At 42.1% G+C, this 6,043-nt stretch overlaps 1 protein-coding gene across 1 annotated transcript in view; it reads left to right on the top strand.

Annotated features, from left to right (window-relative positions):
- The first annotated feature begins 5,565 nt into the window (after positions 1-5,565).
- The window catches only part of adm2a (adrenomedullin 2a), a 15,996-nt gene continuing 15,518 nt past the window's right edge, over positions 5,566-6,043 (top strand). The window contains exon 1 of the mRNA XM_076302780.1: positions 5,566-5,659. The gene's annotated coding sequence lies outside the window, so the exon portion shown is untranslated. The remainder of the gene's footprint in view (positions 5,660-6,043) is intronic.

Genomic DNA, 6,043 nt, shown 5'->3' with positions numbered 1-6,043 from the left:
ATTTGATGAATTATACAAATTGATCAACTACTTTAGAGTGATTATGAAGCTTTCTGTTCATATTTGTTTGGATAGTCTTTCTGCTTCTAGTTCTGTTCTGTATCACTTGAAGGTGTGTGGGAATGAAGTGTGTGTGATGAACTTGGTTTTACTGGTACAGTAGGTGTGTTTGCTCTCAGGTGTGTTTACTTTTCAGATGTGTAACTTGGTACCAGTATGTTTGTACACACCAAAACACACACACACACACACTAGCTATCTAACACAAACAACCATACACACAGTTCTGTTACAGTTGCAGCACACTATGTACTGTGTGTCTAATGTGATTTCCCCTCCACCATTGCACACACACACACACACACACACCACACATACACCCATATACACACACATATACACACACAAACATATCAACCCCCGCCAACTACTCCTGTTATAAGAGAGGCGAAGCGACATTTGGCAGCAGACTGTTCAGCCCGTGTGTGTGTTGGCAAAAAGACACACAGATGATTTCCTGTTGCGGTCATCCCGTCTGTGCTCAGGCCATCTGATCCACGGCCACTCATCTCGCCGGCCCATTTAGCCGCCCGTTGGTTCTGGAAATGAAGCCTTTGTGTGGCGAATCTCGCCCCCTCTTTTGCACGCGCGCATCAACACACACTCTCACTCACACACAGGCACACATATGTGAATACACATGCACACACACACGTATAGATATACGTAAATATATATAAAACACAAATGCAAAGAATTACAAATATGCTCTCAAGCGAATGTATGCATGTGCACACACACACACACACACACTTATCATCATACCTCTCTGAAAGACAGCTACATGGTCAAATAAAGCAGACTGGGAGCAGTGGCAGAGGGATGAGCAAACTTGGTAAACTTGGTCTGGAGCCAAATGATCCACAACCTGTGGGAATGCGGGCTGATCAACCCGGACATGCGTCTCCGACTCACTGGGATAACGGGAACTCTCTGGTGGGATTCTCCGTGCCCATGTAATGCTGAGGGGCTCTCTTTATAATCACGAGGAAAGCCCCTGAATTCCTGACTGTTTGTTTTTCTGTTTGAAATAATTGAGCAACGATGTTTATTTCTCGTCAGGGTCACAGTCCAGGCTCCTCCCCAAGGGACATCAAACACTTGGCGCTCTCACACTGGAGTCTCATCTGCCAAGCTTCAGTCTTTCTCTCTCTCTCTCTCTCTCTCCCTCTCTCTCTCTCTCTCTCTTATTATCTGTCTTTCTCTCTCTCTCTCCCTCTCTCTCTCTCTCCCTCTCTCTCTCTCTCTTTCTCTCATTGTCTCTGTCTCTCTCTCTCGCTTTCTCATTGCCTCTGTCTTTCTTTCTCTCTTTCTGTCTCTCTCTCTCATCACACACAAACACACACAAACACACACTCGATGCATTTTATGTGTCTAGCTATTACTGTCTGCAGACTGGAATGTTCCTTTTGTCAGTCGCTCCACTAGGGGGCAGTATCCTAAGCCTGCTGCAGGCCCGAGCCACTGCAGCTCTCTGCTTGTTACAGTAACGGCTAACGGCAGCACAGCTCTAGCCAGGGGCACAGTAACAGGGCATCCAGACTCCACAAGTGATGAAAGAAAACGCTGTAATTTACATACACACACACACACACATTCTTCTTGATGACATTGTCATAACACACTAATGTCCTTTTTTTTTCATCAACTCTTTAAGTTTTGGAGGTGATGACTGTTGCCGTAATAAGTGCATTTAAACTTCACAGGGAGCAATTCAAAGTTTATCTTCCTTGCAGGTAAGTTTTTGTTGGTCTTTTTACAAACAGTAGCACTGCCTAATGCCACACCATGGTCCACTCCAGCAGAGGTGGCGTGAACTTGTGGTCACCTTGTTGTGAAATGCTTGCCTGAGCGCTTTAGTGTCGATCCGCTCCCTTGGCTGTTTACACCCAGTTTCCTGCTCAAGGAGTCATGAGAGAAACTCACATGTACATTGCTTGACCTCCTCTATGAGTGTGTGTGTCTGTCTGTGTGTGTGTGTGTGTGTTTGTACAAACCTGAGGTAATTTTCTCTGATTTCCACACATATTAAAGTGTATAATGTGTTTGTACAAACCTGAGGTCATTTCACATATTAAAGTGTATAATGTGTTTGGCTTCACTCAAGGGGAGGTCTAAAATTTGTATTTACATTCGAGTGTTTGTTTTGCGAATAAACAATAATCTGGGTCCCTTGAACAGCTTTCCCTCATGGTCACTGTCATGTCCAGTTGTGTGTGTGTGTGTGTGTGAGTGTGTGTGACTACGGTTTGCTCCTGGGTGGCTCCACAACCTTTTGGCCCAAAAACTTGCAACATTTAAAAGGCTTCTGGGGAGACATGTATCAACTCTATGAGACAATTTGTTCCTAAATCTGCGTCAACGATGCATAGCTACTCATGTGCACTAATGCGATTCATTAGACAAGCGAGACTGTGGTGAACGCAAAAGAGATCAAAAGAGATGGTGCTTTCTCCGACGCACGATTCTGGTTTGCCTGTTACGTAGAGGGGTCAGGATCCAGATAGCTGACCTGGTTTGGACTCAAATGGTTTTGATTACAGAAATGAGCCTTTTGTGTATCTAATTAGTCCTCACCCGCCTCTGAGTTTGTAGTTACCTGCCCTCTACACCGTGCATTCTGCCTTTCGTCAAGACTAATTCCACTTAGTAGGATCAAAAGAAAACCAGACACAGCTATATTTAGATTTACATGAACCACTGAATAGTTCTTAGCCTAAAGTCAATGATCCCCAGGGTGTGACCAATACAATGGCCAATGTATTTGCTTCAGAAAAATGCTCCTCCATCAAATGTTATTTGAGCCGATGATCTAAGTATACGTTCCAACAGTATGTAGAGCTCTTGAGCTGACGATCTCTATATGCAATCCATCCTGTTACTGTGGGACATTTGGTAATGTGGAAAAAACCCTTTCACTTGTCTGTAAAAAAGGCATGAACTCCAAATCAAGTCTGTTACGAGAAGCTGCGGAAGTTCAAAATGTTAGCAGGATGGTAGCTCACAGTGAATTCTGCTGAATAGGTTTCATCATATCAAGTTTTACTGATTGTGGTGCTGCAAAGCAACATTTTCAGTAAACCTATGAGTTGGTCAGGTGTCATCAAGTACAGAATGCTGCTTTAGGTTCTCAAGAAATGCTAGTAATGTGCTCAGTGACATGCCAAGCAATGCTAGTAACTGTGCTCAGTGACATGCCAAGCAATGCTAGTAATGTGCTCAGTGACATGGCCCTCTTAATTGTCCAACTGCTCCTGCTGGTGTTACTCCAAGTCAGTCAATCTGTGGTCGTAGAGATGGACTTTTCCTCTTGCTAAACTTTTTTCTATATAACCAAATATATATATAGAGAGGAACACGAGGGAGGGAGAAACAGACAGAGAGTTAGAAGTTAGTTAGACAGAGAAAAAAGAAAGCATGAACACTGCAAATGCAGTTCATAGTTCAAAATACATTTAGCTTTTGAACCATTTATCACTCTTGAGTGAGGGATAGTTTTAGTTTCAAGATTTCAGTGAAAACAATTAACAGTTATCCAGAATAGTTGGATCAAACCAGCTCATATTCATCCCCAACATTGATCCTCCTTTTGCCTGTTTATCTGCTCATTTGCTAACTTTCACTTTCAACATGTGGAAATGAACTGCATTTCCCGGCCAATCTACCCTTGCTTGTATGTTTTACTGGAAGCAAATCACTTTCAGTTTTATAATTTACCCTGGAATCTAGAGTAGACTGAAATGAATTATGTGGCTTTTAAGGCTTTGTTGCTTAATTAGCACACATTTCTATAGGCTGTGTATATATGGTACATCATGGTCTACACACACATAATACTCCACAGAGCCCAACACAAGCCACAAAGCATCCATTCAAAGTAAGGGTCACACAAGAACGTACACCATCGTACACCATCTCTAGTGCTTATCTGAAGGCCACTAAGGCAACAGGTGTGTCATTCCTTTATTGGTGTTGCAACCATTTCTATAGACACTGGCATTGTTCATTGTATATCCTGTTTATCATATCCTATAGAAGCAATCATTTGACATGTATATAAGGTATACTAAACATTCAATGAGAGAAATAAAAAAATTATCCCACAACAGCATGACACAACACAGCTTCACAAGTTGGAATGAGTGAAGATATTCTATAGAGTATCATACATTTACTATATATGTTTTGACATAGTTTAGTCCCAATGCTTAGCAAATAAGCTTTGGGCATGTTTAATGTTTGCCATTTTCACATAATGTTGTTATAAATCATAATTTGACTTATTAGACTGTGCATCTGTCCATGTTTTGGTCTCTTCACCACACTTGAGGTGTGACTGTCAAATGCTACACAGTGACTTCATACTTGCGATCGTTTGACCAACGGAGGCCACTGCGTGGCACGCCAGCCTAGTGAAGCTCTGCTCTGCAAAACCACGTCTCACGAGGACTCAGCTGGCACAAGGAAGATGTGGGTGCCATTTCCTGCTCTCCCTGCCAGCCATGACTCTTACTTGTCTCTTCTGGCCTGTAATGAGGAAACTTGACTTGTTCATTGACCAGAAAGAACTGCTGATTTCACTACTGTCATGGGTGTGTCCATCCCAAATTCACAGGAATCAGAGAGAGAGAGGGTCCTCCTCCCCCAGCCTTATCCCAGGGCTGCACACAGACTTGTGCTGTCGCAGATAACGCCATGGAGAGAGGAGAGAGCGTGACTGGCATGGCTACTGTCATACAGTCATACATCTGGGGGGGGGGGGGAAAGGGGGGATGATATGTCTTTTAAAGGTGTTGCATGTGGGATGTAGAATTATGCACTAATGTGGAGGTTTGGGGGTTTCCGCATATTGGGAATTCACATCTTAGTTGTTGTTTTGTCATAAAGATGGATGTAGTGGTAAAATAAGAGGTGGGTAAACTATGAATTCCTTGAGGTGGACTGCGCCATGTGGTATTAGATATTTACAAAAAGGCATTCAGAACATGTTTGATGATGGTGGAGGTTATTGTCCAATGTTTATAGCAATATCGGTGGTATTAAATGGTTCCTAGAGTGTACATATTGTGAATGTGAATAAGTGTGATTTTTTAATGTTAAAAGTTGCAATTGGTGAATACACTCTTCTGGTGGATAAAGTCTAATAAGAGGTGGATAAACTCTATTTCTGAAATGTCAGAGGTGGATAAACATGCTTTTACTTGTGTTGAGCCTCCACTACATCCCTGGCCACAAACACCTACCTCCTCTGTCCACAAAAAGAAACTTCTGATAAAGAATGTCTTGCTAGCAGGCTCATTAAATTATGGGGACATGTATCTTGTCAGATCTAAACTTTTATCTGTGGCCAAATATTTGCAAAGTAAATATTGCAGACAGAATGTATTCATCAAAAGCAGCAAGCGAAGCATCACCTTGGCCACATAGGCAACGGTAGGAGGCAGCCCCGCCCACTCATTATTTAAACGCACAAATGTCACCGGGCGCACAAGCGTCAGTCGGAGGATACGAAGAACTTGATCTTGACCAAGGCGTCGCGGTTCGTGAGGGGAAAAAATATCAGATACTTTTCGCGCTTGGTAGAAACTCGTCATAAAAGGTAAGGTTTTCTACAATCACCCTACATCTTGTCAGAAAATGTTAAGCACCGAAGGAGCTTTTAAACTTTTTTTTATATATATAAATCATACATTTCAGAATGAATACATTGTTTTGGGTTTATGACAAAGAAAACGAACCTTTTCCCTGAGGAATGCGCTGCATTTCATTCATATTTAAGATAACTAAGATAACTTTAATAATTGTATATAGGCAATAGAAATACATTCACTGTTCAATGTCAGATCCGAGTTTTACGCGTGCATTGTTTGGAGTTGTGCATTACACTTTCGTTTGAAGTTTGCTTTGGAATTTCTGATGCAATAGCCTAATTATCTAACAGCCCATCATAATGGTGAGAGTCAGCTCTATAATTTAATAATAC

This window comes from Alosa pseudoharengus, unplaced genomic scaffold, assembly GCF_046254945.1.
Source record: "Alosa pseudoharengus isolate Yale_2024_CS ecotype anadromous, Long Island Sound unplaced genomic scaffold, YU_APseudo_1.1 YU_APseudo_1.1_scf_24, whole genome shotgun sequence".
Taxonomy (NCBI): Eukaryota; Metazoa; Chordata; class Actinopteri; order Clupeiformes; family Clupeidae; genus Alosa; species Alosa pseudoharengus.
The sequence above is the reverse complement of the archived record's forward strand: the minus strand, read 5'-3'. Positions and strand labels throughout refer to the sequence as shown.